At 44.3% G+C, this 15,082-nt stretch overlaps 24 non-coding genes across 24 annotated transcripts; all 24 read right to left on the bottom strand.

Annotated features, from left to right (window-relative positions):
- Positions 1-411: 411 nt before the first annotated feature.
- On the bottom strand, positions 412-484 carry TRNAF-GAA (transfer RNA phenylalanine (anticodon GAA)). The gene has a single exon. It is a non-coding gene; the product is annotated as a tRNA-Phe (tRNA).
- Positions 485-1,380: 896 nt separating this feature from the next.
- Positions 1,381-1,453, bottom strand: TRNAF-GAA (transfer RNA phenylalanine (anticodon GAA)). Its single transcript has one exon. It is a non-coding gene; the product is annotated as a tRNA-Phe (tRNA).
- Positions 1,454-1,531: 78 nt separating this feature from the next.
- On the bottom strand, positions 1,532-1,604 carry TRNAF-GAA (transfer RNA phenylalanine (anticodon GAA)). Its single transcript has one exon. It is a non-coding gene; the product is annotated as a tRNA-Phe (tRNA).
- A 2,629-nt stretch (positions 1,605-4,233) lies between these two features.
- TRNAF-GAA (transfer RNA phenylalanine (anticodon GAA)) lies at positions 4,234-4,306 on the bottom strand. The gene has a single exon. It is a non-coding gene; the product is annotated as a tRNA-Phe (tRNA).
- A 445-nt stretch (positions 4,307-4,751) lies between these two features.
- Positions 4,752-4,824, bottom strand: TRNAF-GAA (transfer RNA phenylalanine (anticodon GAA)). Its single transcript has one exon. It is a non-coding gene; the product is annotated as a tRNA-Phe (tRNA).
- Positions 4,825-5,805: 981 nt separating this feature from the next.
- TRNAS-GGA (transfer RNA serine (anticodon GGA)) lies at positions 5,806-5,878 on the bottom strand. The gene has a single exon. It is a non-coding gene; the product is annotated as a tRNA-Ser (tRNA).
- Positions 5,879-6,257: 379 nt separating this feature from the next.
- Positions 6,258-6,330, bottom strand: TRNAF-GAA (transfer RNA phenylalanine (anticodon GAA)). The gene has a single exon. It is a non-coding gene; the product is annotated as a tRNA-Phe (tRNA).
- Positions 6,331-7,604: 1,274 nt separating this feature from the next.
- Positions 7,605-7,677, bottom strand: TRNAS-GGA (transfer RNA serine (anticodon GGA)). The gene has a single exon. It is a non-coding gene; the product is annotated as a tRNA-Ser (tRNA).
- A 379-nt stretch (positions 7,678-8,056) lies between these two features.
- TRNAF-GAA (transfer RNA phenylalanine (anticodon GAA)) lies at positions 8,057-8,129 on the bottom strand. Its single transcript has one exon. It is a non-coding gene; the product is annotated as a tRNA-Phe (tRNA).
- Positions 8,130-8,648: 519 nt separating this feature from the next.
- On the bottom strand, positions 8,649-8,721 carry TRNAF-GAA (transfer RNA phenylalanine (anticodon GAA)). Its single transcript has one exon. It is a non-coding gene; the product is annotated as a tRNA-Phe (tRNA).
- Positions 8,722-8,950: 229 nt separating this feature from the next.
- On the bottom strand, positions 8,951-9,023 carry TRNAF-GAA (transfer RNA phenylalanine (anticodon GAA)). Its single transcript has one exon. It is a non-coding gene; the product is annotated as a tRNA-Phe (tRNA).
- Positions 9,024-9,842: 819 nt separating this feature from the next.
- On the bottom strand, positions 9,843-9,915 carry TRNAF-GAA (transfer RNA phenylalanine (anticodon GAA)). The gene has a single exon. It is a non-coding gene; the product is annotated as a tRNA-Phe (tRNA).
- A 229-nt stretch (positions 9,916-10,144) lies between these two features.
- TRNAF-GAA (transfer RNA phenylalanine (anticodon GAA)) lies at positions 10,145-10,217 on the bottom strand. The gene has a single exon. It is a non-coding gene; the product is annotated as a tRNA-Phe (tRNA).
- A 517-nt stretch (positions 10,218-10,734) lies between these two features.
- Positions 10,735-10,807, bottom strand: TRNAF-GAA (transfer RNA phenylalanine (anticodon GAA)). The gene has a single exon. It is a non-coding gene; the product is annotated as a tRNA-Phe (tRNA).
- A 368-nt stretch (positions 10,808-11,175) lies between these two features.
- TRNAF-GAA (transfer RNA phenylalanine (anticodon GAA)) lies at positions 11,176-11,248 on the bottom strand. Its single transcript has one exon. It is a non-coding gene; the product is annotated as a tRNA-Phe (tRNA).
- A 680-nt stretch (positions 11,249-11,928) lies between these two features.
- On the bottom strand, positions 11,929-12,001 carry TRNAF-GAA (transfer RNA phenylalanine (anticodon GAA)). Its single transcript has one exon. It is a non-coding gene; the product is annotated as a tRNA-Phe (tRNA).
- Positions 12,002-12,218: 217 nt separating this feature from the next.
- On the bottom strand, positions 12,219-12,291 carry TRNAF-GAA (transfer RNA phenylalanine (anticodon GAA)). Its single transcript has one exon. It is a non-coding gene; the product is annotated as a tRNA-Phe (tRNA).
- Positions 12,292-13,426: 1,135 nt separating this feature from the next.
- Positions 13,427-13,499, bottom strand: TRNAF-GAA (transfer RNA phenylalanine (anticodon GAA)). The gene has a single exon. It is a non-coding gene; the product is annotated as a tRNA-Phe (tRNA).
- A 229-nt stretch (positions 13,500-13,728) lies between these two features.
- TRNAF-GAA (transfer RNA phenylalanine (anticodon GAA)) lies at positions 13,729-13,801 on the bottom strand. Its single transcript has one exon. It is a non-coding gene; the product is annotated as a tRNA-Phe (tRNA).
- Positions 13,802-13,879: 78 nt separating this feature from the next.
- On the bottom strand, positions 13,880-13,952 carry TRNAF-GAA (transfer RNA phenylalanine (anticodon GAA)). The gene has a single exon. It is a non-coding gene; the product is annotated as a tRNA-Phe (tRNA).
- Positions 13,953-14,030: 78 nt separating this feature from the next.
- Positions 14,031-14,103, bottom strand: TRNAF-GAA (transfer RNA phenylalanine (anticodon GAA)). Its single transcript has one exon. It is a non-coding gene; the product is annotated as a tRNA-Phe (tRNA).
- Positions 14,104-14,181: 78 nt separating this feature from the next.
- On the bottom strand, positions 14,182-14,254 carry TRNAF-GAA (transfer RNA phenylalanine (anticodon GAA)). Its single transcript has one exon. It is a non-coding gene; the product is annotated as a tRNA-Phe (tRNA).
- Positions 14,255-14,483: 229 nt separating this feature from the next.
- On the bottom strand, positions 14,484-14,556 carry TRNAF-GAA (transfer RNA phenylalanine (anticodon GAA)). The gene has a single exon. It is a non-coding gene; the product is annotated as a tRNA-Phe (tRNA).
- A 229-nt stretch (positions 14,557-14,785) lies between these two features.
- Positions 14,786-14,858, bottom strand: TRNAF-GAA (transfer RNA phenylalanine (anticodon GAA)). Its single transcript has one exon. It is a non-coding gene; the product is annotated as a tRNA-Phe (tRNA).
- Between the last annotated feature and the right edge of the window lie 224 nt (positions 14,859-15,082).

Below are 15,082 nucleotides of genomic sequence, written 5' to 3'. Positions count from 1 at the left end.
CAAATAATTTACTTTAAGATAAGCGACCCAAAAAGCTCTCCCGTTGCCGAAACCCGGGATCAAACCAGGGACCTTTAGATCTTCGGTCTAACGCTCTCCCATTTGAGCTATTTCGGCTCATGTTCAAGCATCTAGGGAATTTTTCCTTCAGTCTAACGCTCTCCCAACTGAGCTTTTTCGGCTCATATTCAAGCAGCTAGGGAATTTTTCATGAAGCAAATAATTTACTATAAGATACACGATCCAAAAACCTCTCCTGTTGCCGAAACCCGGGATCGAACCAGGGACCTTTAGACCTTCAGTCTAACGCTCACCCAACTGAGCTATTTCGGCTCTCGTTCATGCAACCAGGTAAACTTTCCTGAAGCAAATAATTTACTTTAAGATGCACGACCCAAAAAACTCTCGTGTTGCCGAAACCCGGGATCGAACCAGGGACCTTTAGATCTTCAGTCTAACGCTCTCCCAACTGAGCTATTTCGGCTCTCGTTCATGCGACCAGGTAAACTTTCGTGAAGCAAATAATTTACTTTAAGATACACGACCCAAACAGCTCTCCTGTTGCCGAAACCCGGGATCGAACCAGAGACCTTTAGATCTTCAGTCTTACGCTCTCTCAACTGAGCTATTTCGGCTCATATTCAAGCAGCTAGGGATTTTTTCAGAAGAAAATAATTTACTTTAAGATACACGACCCAAAAAGCTCTCGTGTTGCCGAAACCCGGGATCAACCAGGGACCTTTAGATCTTCAGTCTGACATTCTCACAACTGAGCTATTTCGGCTCTTTTTTACGAAACCAGGGAAACTTTCCTGAAACAAATAATTTACTTTAAGATACACGACACAAAAACCTCTCGAGTTGCCGAAACCCGGGATCGAACCAGGAACCTTTAGCTCTTCAGACTAACGCTCTCCCAACTGAGCTATTTCGGCTCTCGTTCTTGCAACCAGGTAAACTTTCCTGAAGCAAATAATTTACTTTAAGATAAGCGACCCAAAAAGCTCTCCCGTTGCCGAAACCCGGGATCAAACCAGGGACCTTTAGATCTTCAGTCTAACGCTCTCCCATTTGAGCTATTTCGGCTCATGTTCAAGCATCTAGGGAATTTTTCCTTCAGTCTAACGCTCTCCCAACTGAGCTTTTTTGGCTCATATTCAAGCAGCTAGGGAATTTTTCATGAAGCAAATAATTTACTATAAGATACACGATCCAAAAACCTCTCCTGTTGCCGAAACCCGGGATCGAACCAGGGACCTTTAGGCCTTCAGTCTAACGCTCACCCAACTGAGCTATTTCGGCTCTCGTTCATGCAACCAGGTAAACTTTCCTGAAGCAAATAATTTACTTTAAGATGCACGACCCAAAAAACTCTCGTGTTGCCGAAACCCGGGATCGAACCAGGGACCTTTAGATCTTCAGTCTAACGCTCTCCCAACTGAGCTATTTCGGCTCTCGTTCATGCAACCAGGTAAACTTTCCTGAAGCAAATAATTTACTTTAAGATACACGACCCAAAAAGCTCCCGTGTTGCCGAAACCCGGGATCGAACCAGGAACCTTTAGATCTTCAGACTAACGCTCTCCCAACTGAGCTATTTCGGCTCTCGTTCATGCAACCAGGTAAACTTTCCTGAAGCAAATAATTTACTTTAAGATACACGACCCAAAAATCTCTCGTGTCCGAAACCCGGGATCGAACCAGGAACCTTTAGATCTTCAGACTAACGCTCTCCCAACTGAGCTATTTCGGCTCTCGTTCACGCAACCAGGTAAACTTTCCTGAAGCAAATAATTTACTTTAAGATACACGACCCAAAACGCTCTCCTGTTGCCGAAACCCGGCATCGAACCAGGGACCTTAGATCTTCAGTCTAACGCTCTCCCAACTGAGCTATTTCGGCTCATATTCAAGCAGCTAGGGATTTTTTTCCGAAGAAAATAATTTACTTTAAGATACACGACCGAAAAAGCTCTCGTTTTACCGAAACCCGGGATCGAACCAAGGACGTTTAGATCTTCAGTCTGACATTCTCCCAACTGAGCTATTTCAGCTCTCTTTCATGAAACCAGGGAAACTTTCCTGAAGCAAATAATTTACTTTAAGATACACGATCCAAGAACCTCTCCTGTTGCCGAAACCCGGGATCGAACCAGGAACCTTTAGCTCTTCAGTCTAACGCTCTCCCAACTCAGCTATTTCGGCTCTCGTTCATGCAACCAGGTAAACTTTCCTGAAGCATATAATTTACTTTAAGATACACGACCCAAAAAGCTCTCGTGTAGCCGAAACCTGGGATCGAACCAGGAACCTTTAAATCTTCAGTCTAACGCTCTCCCAACTAAGCTATTTCGCCTCGAGTTCATGCAACCAGGTAAACTTTCGTGAAGCAATGAATTTACTTTAAGATACACGACCCAAAAGGCTCTCCTGTTGCCGAAACCAGGGATCGAACCAGGGACCTTTAGATCTTCAGTCTAACGCCCTCCCAGCTGAGCTATTTCAGCTCTCGTTCGTGCAACCAGGTAAACCTTCCTGAAGCAAATAATTTACTTTAAGATACACGACCCAAAAAGCTCTCGTGTCCGAAACCCGGGATAGAACCAGGAACCTTTAGATCTTCACACTAACGCTCTCCCAACTGAGCTATTTCGGCTCTCGTTCATGCAACCAGGTAAACTTTCCTGAAGCAAACAATATACTTTAGGATACACGACCCAAAAAGCTCTCGTGTCCGAAACCCGGGATCGAACCAGGAACCTTTAAATCTTCAATCTAACGCTCTCCCAACTGAGCTATTTCGGCTCTTTTTCACGAAACCAGAGAAACTTTCCTGAAGCAAATAATTTAAATTTAAGATACACGACACAAAAACCTCTCGAGTTGCCGAAACCCGGGATCGAACCAGGGACCTTTAGATCTTCATTCTAACGCTCCCCCAACTGAGCTATTTCGGCTCTCGTTCATGCAACCAGGTAAACTTTCCTGAAGCAAATAATATACTTTAAGATACACGACCCAAAAAGCTCTCGTGTCCGAAACCCGGGATCGAACCAGGAACCTTTAAATCTTCAGTCTAACGCTCTCCCAACTGAGCTATTTCGCCTCTCGTTCATGCAACCAGGTAAACTTTCGTGAAGCAAATAATTTACTTTAAGATACACGACCCAAACAGCTCTCCTGTTGCCGAAACCAGGGATCGAACCAGGGACCTTTAGATCTTCAGTCTAACGCCCTCCCAACTGAGCTATTTCAGCTCTCGTTCGTGCAACCAGGTAAACCTTCCTGAAGCAAATAATTTACTTTAAGATACACGACCCAAAAAGCTCTCGTGTCCGAAACCCGGGATCGAACCAGGAACCTTTAGATCTTCAGACTAACGCTCTCCCAACTGAGCTATTTCGGCTCTCGTTCATGCAACCAGGTAAACTTTCCTGAAGCAAATAATATACTTTAAGATACACGACCCAAAAATCTCTCGTGTCCGAAACCCAGGATCGAACCAGGAACCTTTAAATCTTCAGTCTAACGCTCTCCCAACTGAGCTATTTCGGCTCTTTTTCACGAAACCAGAGAACCTTTCCTGAAGCAAATAATTTACTTTAAGATACACGACACAAAAACCTCTCGAGTTGCCGAAACCCGGGATCGAACCAGGGACCTTTAGATCTTCATTCTAACGCTCCCCCAACTGAGCTATTTCGGCTCTCGTTCATGCAACCAGGTAAACTTTCCTGAAGCAAATAATATACTTTAAGATACACGACCCAAAAAGCTCTCGTGTCCGAAACCCGGGATCGAACCAGGAACCTTTAAATCTTCAGTCTAACGCTCTCCCAACTGAGCTATTTCGCCTCTCGTTCATGCAACCAGGTAAACTTTCGTGAAGCAAATAATTTACTTTAAGATACACGACCCAAACAGCTCTCCTGTTGCCGAAACCAGGGATCGAACCAGGGACCTTTAGATCTTCAGTCTAACGCCCTCCCAACTGAGCTATTTCAGCTCTCGTTCGTGCAACCAGGTAAACCTTCCTGAAGCAAATAATTTACTTTAAGATACACGACCCAAAAAGCTCTCGTGTCCGAAACCCGGGATCGAACCAGGAACCTTTAGATCTTCAGACTAACGCTCTCCCAACTGAGCTATTTCGGCTCTCGTTCATGCAACCAGGTAAACTTTCCTGAAGCAAATAATTTACTTTAAGATAAGCGACCCAAAAAGCTCTCCCGTTGCCGAAACCCGGGATCGAACCAGGGACCTTTAGATCTTCAGTCTAACGCTCTCCCATTTGAGCTATTTCGGCTCATGTTCAAGCATCTAGGGAATTTTTCCTTCAGTCTAACGCTCTCCCAACTGAGCTTTTTCGGCTCATATTCACGCAGCTAGGGAATTTTTCATGAAGCAAATAATTTACTATAAGATACACGATCCAAAAACCTCTCCTGTTGCCGAAACCCGGGATCGAACCAGGGACCTTTAGACCTTCAGTCTAACGCTCACCCAACTGAGCTATTTCGGCTCTCGTTCATGCAACCAGGTAAACTTTCCTGAAGCAAATAATTTACTTTAAGATGCACGACCCAAAAAACTCTCGTGTTGCCGAAACCCGGGATCGAACCAGGGACCTTTAGATCTTCAGTCTAACGCTCTCCCAAGTGAGCTATTTCGGCTCTCGTTCATGCAACCAGGTAAACTTTCCTGAAGCAAATAATTTACTTTAAGATACACGACCCAAAAAGCTCTCGTGTTGCCGAAACCCGGGATCGAACCAGGAACCTTTAGATCTTCAGACTAACGCTCTCCCAACTGAGCTATTTCGGCTCTCGTTCATGCAACCAGGTAAACTTTCCTGAAGCAAATAATTTACTTTAAGATACACGACCCAAAAATCTCTCGTGTCCGAAACCCGGGATCGAACCAGGAACCTTTAGATCTTCAGACTAACGCTCTCCCAACTGAGCTATTTCGGCTCTCGTTCACTCAACCAGGTAAACTTTCCTGAAGCAAATAATTTACTTTAAGATACACGACCCAAAACGCTCTCCTGTTGCCGAAACCCGGCATCGAACCAGGGACCTTAGATCTTCAGTCTAACGCTCTCCCAACTGAGCTATTTCGGCTCATATTCAAGCAGCTAGGGATTTTTTTCCGAAGAAAATAATTTACTTTAAGATACACGACCGAAAAAGCTCTCGTTTTGCCGAAACCCGGGATCGAACCAAGGACGTTTAGATCTTCAGTCTGACATTCTCCCAACTGAGCTATTTCAGCTCTCTTTCATGAAACCAGGGAAACTTTCCTGAAGCAAATAATTTACTTTAAGATACACGATCCAAAAACCTCTCCTGTTGCCGAAACCCGGGATAGAACCAGGGACCTTTAGATCTTCAGTCTAACGCTCTCCCAACAGAGCTGTTTCGGCTCATATTCAAGAAGCTAGGGCTTTTTTTCCGAAGAAAATAATTTACTTTAAGATACACGATCCAAAAACCTCTCCTTTTGCCGAAACACGGGATCGAACCAGGGACCTTTAGATCTTCAGTCTGACGCTCTCCCAACTGAGCTGTTTCGGCTCATATTCAAGAAGCTAGGGCTTTTTTTCCGAAGAAAATAATTTACTTTAAGATACACGATCCAAAAACCTCTCCTTTTGCCGAAACACGGGATCGAACCAGGGACCTTTAGATCTTCAGTCTGACGCTCTCCCAACTGAGCTATTTCGGCTCTCGTTCACGCAACCAGGTAAACTTTCCTGAAGCAAAAAATTTACTTTAAGATACACGAACCAAAAATCTCTCCTTTTGCCGAAACCCGGGATCGAACCAGGAACCTTTAGATCTCCAGTCTAACGCTCTCCCAACTGAGCTATTTCGGTTCTCGTTCATGGAAACAGGTAAACTTTCCTGAAGCAAATAATTTACTTTAAGATACACGACCTAAAAAACTCTCGTGTTGCCGAAACCCGGGAACGAACCAGGGACCTTTAGATCTTCAGTCTAATGCTCTCCCAACTGAGCTCTTTCGGCTCTCGTTCATGCAACCAGGTAAACTTTCCTGAAGCAAATAATGTACTTTAAGATACACGACACAAAAAGTTCTCGTGTTGCCGAAACGTGGGATGGAACAGGGACCTTTAGATCTTCAGTCTAACGCTCTCCCAGCTGAGCAGTTTCGGCTCATATTCAAGCAGCTAGGGATTTTTTTCCGAAGAAAATAATTTACTTTAAGATACACGATCCAAAAACCACTCCTATTGCCGAAACCCGGGATCGAACCAGGGACCTTTAGATCTTCAGTCTGACGCTCTCCCAACTGAGCTATTTCGGCTCATATTCAAGCAGCTAGGGAATTTTTCCCGAAGAAAATAATTTACTTTAAGATACACGATCCAAAAACCTCTCCTGTTGCCGAAACCCGGGACCTTTAGATCTTCAGTCTAACGCTCTCCCAACTGAGCTATTTCGGCTCTCGTTCATGCAACCAGGTAAACTTTCCTGAAGCAAATAATTTTCTTTAAGATACACGACCCAAAAAGCTCTCGTGTTGCCGAAACCCGGGATCGAACCAGGGACCTTTAGATATTCAGTCTAACGCTCTCGCAACTGAGCTGTTTCGGCTCATATTCAAGAAGCTAGGGCTTTTTTTCCGAAGAAAATAATTTACTTTAAGATACACGATCCAAAAACCTCTCCTTTTGCCGAAACACGGGATCGAACCAGGGACCTTTAGATCTTCAGTCTGACGCTCTCCCAACTGAGCTGTTTCGGCTCATATTCAAGAAGCTAGGGCTTTTTTTCCGAAGAAAATAATTTACTTTAAGATACACGATCCAAAAACCTCTCCTTTTGCCGAAACACGGGATCGAACCAGGGACCTTTAGATCTTCAGTCTGACGCTCTCCCAACTGAGCTATTTCGGCTCTCGTTCACGCAACCAGGTAAACTTTCCTGAAGCAAAAAATTTACTTTAAGATACACGAACCAAAAATCTCTCCTTTTGCCGAAACCCGGGATCGAACCAGGGACCTTTAGATCTTCAGTCTAACGCTCTCCCAACAGAGCTGTTTCGGCTCATATTCAAGAAGCTAGGGCTTTTTTTCCGAAGAAAATAATTTACTTTAAGATACACGAACCAAAAATCTCTCCTTTTGCCGAAACCCGGGATAGAACCAGGGACCTTTAGATCTTCAGTCTAACGCTCTCCCAACAGAGCTGTTTCGGCTCATATTCAAGAAGCTAGGGCTTTTTTTCCGAAGAAAATAATTTACTTTAAGATACACGATCCAAAAACCTCTCCTTTTGCCGAAACACGGGATCGAACCAGGGACCTTTAGATCTTCAGTCTGACGCTCTCCCAACTGAGCTGTTTCGGCTCATATTCAAGAAGCTAGGGCTTTTTTTCCGAAGAAAATAATTTACTTTAAGATACACGATCCAAAAACCTCTCCTTTTGCCGAAACACGGGATCGAACCAGGGACCTTTAGATCTTCAGTCTGACGCTCTCCCAACTGAGCTATTTCGGCTCTCGTTCACGCAACCAGGTAAACTTTCCTGAAGCAAAAAATTTACTTTAAGATACACGAACCAAAAATCTCTCCTTTTGCCGAAACCCGGGATCGAACCAGGAACCTTTAGATCTCCAGTCTAACGCTCTCCCAACTGAGCTATTTCGGTTCTCGTTCATGGAAACAGGTAAACTTTCCTGAAGCAAATAATTTACTTTAAGATACACGACCTAAAAAACTCTCGTGTTGCCGAAACCCGGGAACGAACCAGGGACCTTTAGATCTTCAGTCTAATGCTCTCCCAACTGAGCTCTTTCGGCTCTCGTTCATGCAACCAGGTAAACTTTCCTGAAGCAAATAATGTACTTTAAGATACACGACACAAAAAGTTCTCGTGTTGCCGAAACGTGGGATGGAACAGGGACCTTTAGATCTTCAGTCTAACGCTCTCCCAGCTGAGCAGTTTCGGCTCATATTCAAGCAGCTAGGGATTTTTTTCCGAAGAAAATAATTTACTTTAAGATACACGATCCAAAAACCACTCCTATTGCCGAAACCCGGGATCGAACCAGGGACCTTTAGATCTTCAGTCTGACGCTCTCCCAACTGAGCTATTTCGGCTCATATTCAAGCAGCTAGGGAATTTTTCCCGAAGAAAATAATTTACTTTAAGATACACGATCCAAAAACCTCTCCTGTTGCCGAAACCCGGGACCTTTAGATCTTCAGTCTAACGCTCTCCCAACTGAGCTATTTCGGCTCTCGTTCATGCAACCAGGTAAACTTTCCTGAAGCAAATAATTTTCTTTAAGATACACGACCCAAAAAGCTCTCGTGTTGCCGAAACCCGGGATCGAACCAGGGACCTTTAGATATTCAGTCTAACGCTCTCGCAACTGAGCTACTTCGGCTCTCGCTCATGGAACCAGGTAAACTTTCCTAGAGCAAATAATTTACTTTAAGATACACGTCCCAAAAAACTCTCGTGTTGCCGAAACCCGGGATCGAACCAGGGACCTTTAGATCTTCAGTCTAACGCTCTCCCAAATGAGCTCTTTCGGCTCTCGTTCATGCAACCAGGTAAACTTTCCTGAAGCAAATAATTTACTTTAAGATACAAGACCCAAAAAGCTCTCGTGTTGCCGAAACCCGGGATCGAACCAGGGACCTTTAGATCTTCAGTCTAACGCTCTCCCAACTGAGCTATTTCGGCTCTTATTCGAGCAGCTAGGGATTTTTTTCCGAAGAAAATAATTTACTTTAAGATACACGACCGAAAAAGCTCTCGTTTTGCCGAAACCCGGGATCGAACCAGGGACGTTTAGATCTTCTGTCTGACATTCTCCCAACTGAGCTATTTGGGCTCTCTTTCATGAAACCAGTGAAACTTTCCAGAAGAAAATAATTTACTTTAAGGAACACGATCCAAAAACCTCTCCTGTTGCCAAAACCCGGGATCGAACCAGGGACCTTTAGATCTTCAGTCTAACGCCCTCCCAACTGAGCTATTTCGGCTCTCGTTCATGTAACCAGGTAAACTTTCCTGAAGCAAATAATTTACTTAAGGATACACGACCCAAAAAGCTCTTGTGTCCGAAACCCGGGATCGAACCTGGAACCTTTAGATCTTCAGACTAACGCTCTCCCAACTGAGCTATTTCCGCTCTCGTTCATGCAACCAGGTAAACTTTCCTGAAGCAAATAATGTACTTTAAGATACACGACCTAAAAAGTTCTCGTGTTGCCGAAACGTGGGATCGAACCAGTGACCTTTAGATCTTCAGTCAGACGCTCTCCCAACTGAGCTATTTCGGCTCATATTCAAGCAGCTAGGGAATTTTTCCCGAAGAAAATAATTTACTTTAAGATACACGATCCAAAAACCTCTCCTGTTGCCGAAACCCGGGACCTTTAGATCTTCAGTCTAACGCTCTCCCAACTGAGCTATTTCGGCTCTCGTTCATGCAACCAGGTAAACTTTCCTGAAGCAAATAATTTTCTTTAAGATACACGACCCAAAAAGCTCTCGTGTTGCCGAAACCCGGGATTGAACCAGGGACCTTTAGATATTCAGTCTAACGCTCTCGCAACTGAGCTACTTCGGCTCTCGCTCATGGAACCAGGTAAACTTTTCTAGAGCAAATAATTTACTTTAAGATACACGACCCAAAAAACTCTCGTGTTGCCGAAACCCGGGATCGAACCAGGGACCTTTAGATCTTCAGTCTAACGCTCTCCCAAATGAGCTCTTTCGGCTCTCGTTCATGCAACCAGGTAAACTTTCCTGAAGCAAATAATTTACTTTAAGATACAAGACCCAAAAAGCTCTCGTGTTGCCGAAACCCGGGATCGAACCAGGGACCTTTAGATCTTCAGTCTAACGCTCTCCCAACTGAGCTATTTCGGCTCTTATTCGAGCAGCTAGGGATTTTTTTCCGAAGAAAATAATTTACTTTAAGATACACGACCGAAAAAGCTCTCGTTTTGCCGAAACCCGGGATCGAACCAGGGACGTTTAGATCTTCTGTCTGACATTCTCCCAACTGAGCTATTTGGGCTCTCTTTCATGAAACCAGTGAAACTTTCCAGAAGCAAATAATTTACTTTAAGGAACACGATCCAAAAACCTCTCCTGTTGCCGAAACCCGGGATCGAACCAGGGACCTTTAGATCTTCAGTCTAACGCCCTCCCAACTGAGCTATTTCGGCTCTCGTTCATGTAACCAGGTAAACTTTCCTGAAGCAAATAATTTACTTAAGGAAACACGACCCAAAAAGCTCTCGTGTCCGAAACCCGGGATCGAACCAGGAACCTTTAGATCTTCAGACTAACGCTCTCCCAACTGAGCTATTTTCGCTCTCGTTCATGCAACCAGGTAAACTTTCCTGAAGCAAATAATGTACTTTAAGATACACGACCCAAAAAGTTCTCGTGTTGCCGAAACGTGGGATCGAACCAGTGACCTTTAGATCTTCAGTCAGACGCTCTCCCAACTGAGCTATTTCGGCTCATATTCAAGCAGCTAGGGAATTTTTCCCGAAGAAAATAATTTACTTTAAGATACACGATCCAAAAACCTCTCCTGTTGCCGAAACCCGGGACCTTTAGATCTTCAGTCTAACGCTCTCCCAACTGAGCTATTTCGGCTCTCGTTCATGCAACCACGTAAACTTTCCTGAAGCAAATAATTTACTTTAAGATACACGACCCACAAAGCTCTCGTGTTGCCGAAACCCGGGATCGAACCAGGGACCTTTAGATCTTCAGTCTAACGCTCTCCCAACTGAGCTATTTCGGCTCATATTCAAGCAGCCAGGGATTTTTTTCCGAAAAAAATAATTTACTTTAAGATACACGATCCAAAAACCTCTCCTGTTGCCGAAACCCGGGACCTTTAGATCTTCAGTCTGACGCTCTCCCAACTAAGCTATTTCAGCTCTCGTTCATGCAACCAGGTAAACTTTCCTGAAGCAAATAATTTACTTTAAGATACAAGACCCAAAAAGCTCTCGTGTAGCCGAAACCCGGGATCGATCCAGGGACCTTTAGATCTTCAGTCTAGCGCTCTCCCAACTGAGCTATTTCGGCTCTTATTCGAGCAGCTAGGGATTTTTTTCCGAAGAAAATAATTTACTTTAAGATACACGATCCAAAAACCTCTCCTGTTGCCGAAACCCGGGATCGAACCAGGGACCTTTAGATCTTCAGTCTAACGCCCTCCCAACTGAGCTATTTCGGCTCTGGTTCATGTAACCAGGTAAACTTTCCTGAAGCAAATAATTTACTTTAAGATACACGACCCAAAAAGCTCTCGTGTCCGAAACCCGGGATCGAACCAGGAACCTTTAGATCTTCAAACTAACGCTCTCCCAACTGAGCTATTTCCGCTCTCGTTCATGCAACCAGGTAAACTTTCCTGAAGCAAATAATTTACTTTAAGATACACGACCCAAAAAGCTCTCGTGTTGCCGAAACAGGGGATCGAACCAGGGACCTTTAGATCTTCAGTCTAACGCTCTCCCAACCAAGCTACTTCGGCTCTTTTTCATGTAACCAGGGACACTTTCCTTGGGAAAACAGTTTACTTTTATGTACACGACCCAAAAAGCTTTCATGTTGCCGAAAATCGGGATCGAACCAGGGACCTTTAGATCTTCAGTCTAACGCTCTCCCAACAGAGCTGTTTCGGCTCATATTCAAGAAGCTGGGGCTTTTTTTCCGAAGAAAATAATTTACTTTAAGATACACGATCCAAAAACCTCTCCTTTTGCCGAAACGCGGGATCGAAACAGGGACCTTTAGATCTTCAGTCTAACGCTCTCCCAACTGAGCTATTTCGGCTCTCGTTCATGCAACCAGGTAAACTTTCCTGAAGCAAATAATTTACTTTAAGATACACGATCCAAAAAGCTCTCGTGTTGCCGAAACCCGGGATCGAACCAGGGACCTTTAGATCTTCAGTCTAACGCTCTCCCAACTGAGCTATTTCGGCTCATATTCAAGCAGCCAGGGATTTTTTTCCGAAGAAAATAATTTACTTTAAGATACACGATCCAAAAACCTCTCCTGTTGCCGAAACCCGGGACCTTTAGATCTTCAGTCTGACGCTCTCCCAACTAAGCTATTTCGGCTCTCGTTCATGCAACCAGGTAAACTTTCCTGAAGCAAATAATTTTCTTTAAGATACACGACCCAAAAAGCTCTCGAGTTGCCGAAACCCGGGATCGAACCAGGGACCTTTAGATCTTCAGTCTAACGCTCTCCCAACTGAGCTATCTCGGCTCTCGTTCATGCAACCATGTAAACTTTCCTGAAGCAAATAATTTACTTTAAGGTACACGACCCAAAAAGCTCTCGTGTTGCCGAAACCCGGGATCGAACCTCGGACCTTTAGATCTTCAGTCTAACGCCCTCCCAACTGAGCTATTTCGGCTCTCTTTCACGAAACCAGGGAAACTTTCCTTAAGCAAATAATTTTCTTTAAGATACACGACCCAAAAAGCTATCGTGTTGCCGAAACCCGGGATCGAACCAGGGACCTTTAGATATTCAGTCTAACGCTCTCGCAACTGAGCTATTTCGGCTCTCGCTCATGGAACCAGGTAAACTTTCCTGGAGCAAATAATTTACTTTAAGATACACGACCCAGAAAACTCTCGTGTTGCCGAAACCCGGGATCGAACCAGGGACCTTTAGATCTTCAGTCTAACGCTCTCCCAACTGAGCTCTTTCAGCTCTCGTTCATGCAACCAGGTAAACTTTCCTGAAGCAAATAATTTACTTTAAGATACACGACCCAAAAACCTCTCCTGTTGCCGAAACCCGGGATCGAACCAGCGACCTTTAGATCTTCAGTCTAACGCTCTCCCAACTGAGCTATTTCGGCTCAGAGTCAAGCAGCTAGGGAATTTTTCATGAAGCAATTAATTTACTTTAAGATACGCGATCCAAAAACCTCTCCCGTTTCCAAAACCCGGGATCGAACCAGGGACCTTTAGATCTTCAGTCTAAAGCTCTCCCAACTAAGCTACTTCGGCTCTCTTTCATGTAACCAGGGACACTTTCCTTGGGAAAACAGTTTACTTTTATGTACACGACCCAAAAAGCTCTCATGTTGCCGAAACTCGGGATCGAACCAGGAACCTTTAGATCTTCAGTCTAACGCTCTCCCAACTGAGATATATCGGCTCATGTTCAAGCAACTAGGGAATTTTTCCTGAAGAAAATAAATTACTTTAAGGTACACGACCCAAAAAGCTCTCGTGTTACCGAAACCCGGGATCGAACCAGGGACCTTAAGATCTTCTGTCTAATGCTCTCCCAACTGAGCTATTTCGGCTCATGTTCAAGCAACTAGGGAATTTTTCCTGAAGAAAATAATTTACTTTAAGGTACACGACCCAAAATGCTCTCGTGTTGCCGAAACCCGGGATCGAACCAGGGACCTTTAGATCTTCAGTCTAATGCTCTCCCAACTGAGCTATTTCGGCTCATATTCAAGCAGCTAGGGAATTTTTCCTGAAGAAAATAATTTACTTTAAGATACACGATCCAAAAACCTCTCCTGTGGCCGAAACCCGGGATCGAACCAGGGACCTTTAGATCTTCAGTCTAACGCTCTCCCAACTGAGCTGTTTCGGCTCATATTTAAGCAGCTAGGGATTTTTTTCCGAAGAAAATAATTTACTTTAAGATACACGATCCAAAAACCAGTCCTGTTGCCGAAACCCGGGATCGAACCAGGGACCTTTAGATCTTCAGTCTGACGCTCTCCCAACTGAGCTATTTCGGCTCTCGTTCATGCAACCAAGTAAACTTTCCTGAAGAAAATAATTTACTTTAAGGTACACGACCCAAAAAGCTCTCGTGTTGCCGAAACCCGGGATCGAACCAGGGACCTTTAGATCTTCAGTCTAATGCTCTCCCAACTGAGCTATTTCGGCTCTCGTTCATGCAACCAGGTAAACTTTCCTGAAGAAAATAATTTACTTTAAGGTACACGACCCAAAAAGCTCTCGTGTTGCCGAAACCCGGGATCGAACCAGGGACCTTTAGATCTTCAGTCTAACGCCCTCCCAACTGAGCTATTTCGGCTCTCTTTCATGAAACGAGGGAAACTTTCCTGAAGCAAATAATTTACTTTAAGATACACGACCCAAAAAGCTCTCGAGTTGCCGAAACCCGGGATCGAACCAGGGACCTTTAGATCTTCAGTCTAACGCTCTCCCAACTGAGCTATCTCGGCTCTCGTTCATGCAACCATGTAAACTTTCCTGAAGCAAATAATTTACTTTAAGGTACACGACCCAAAAAGCTCTCGTGTTGCCGAAACCCGGGATCGAACCTCGGACCTTTAGATCTTCAGTCTAACGCCCTCCCAACTGAGCTATTTCGGCTCTCTTTCACGAAACCAGGGAAACTTTCCTTAAGCAAATAATTTACTTTACGATACACGACCCAAAAAGCTCTCGTGTTGCCGAAACCCGGGATCGAACCAGGAACCTTTAGATCTTCAGTCTAACGCTCTCCCAACTGAGCTATATCGGCTCATGATCAAGCAACTAGGGAATTTTTCCTGAAGAAAATAAATTACTTTAAGGTACACGACCCAAAAAGCTCTCGTGTTACCGAAACCCGGGATCGAACCAGGGACCTTAAGATCTTCTGTCTAATGCTCTCCCAACTGAGCTATTTCGGCTCATGTTCAAGCAACTAGGGAATTTTTCCTGAATAAAATAATTTACTTTAAGGTACACGACCCAAAAAGCTCTCGTGTTGCCGAAACCCGGGATCGAACCAGGGACCTTTAGATCTTCAGTCTAATGCTCTCCCAACTGAGCTATTTCGGCTCATATTCAAGCAGCTAGGGAATTTTTCCTGAAGCAAATAATTTACTTTAAGATACACGATCCAAAAACCTCTCCTGTGGCCGAAACCCGGGATCGAACCAGGGACCTTTAGATCTTCAGTCTAACGCCCTCCCAACTGAGCTATTTCGGCTCTCTTTCATGAAACGAGGGAAACTTTCCTGAAGCAAATAATTTACTTTAAGATACACGACCCAAAAAGCTCT

This window comes from Phalangium opilio, unplaced genomic scaffold (assembly GCF_054372755.1).
Source record: "Phalangium opilio isolate 3A_F unplaced genomic scaffold, DU_Popi_V2 ptg000217l_1, whole genome shotgun sequence".
Lineage (NCBI taxonomy): Eukaryota > Metazoa > Arthropoda > Arachnida > Opiliones > Phalangiidae > Phalangium > Phalangium opilio.
The sequence above is the reverse complement of the archived record's forward strand: the minus strand, read 5'-3'. Positions and strand labels throughout refer to the sequence as shown.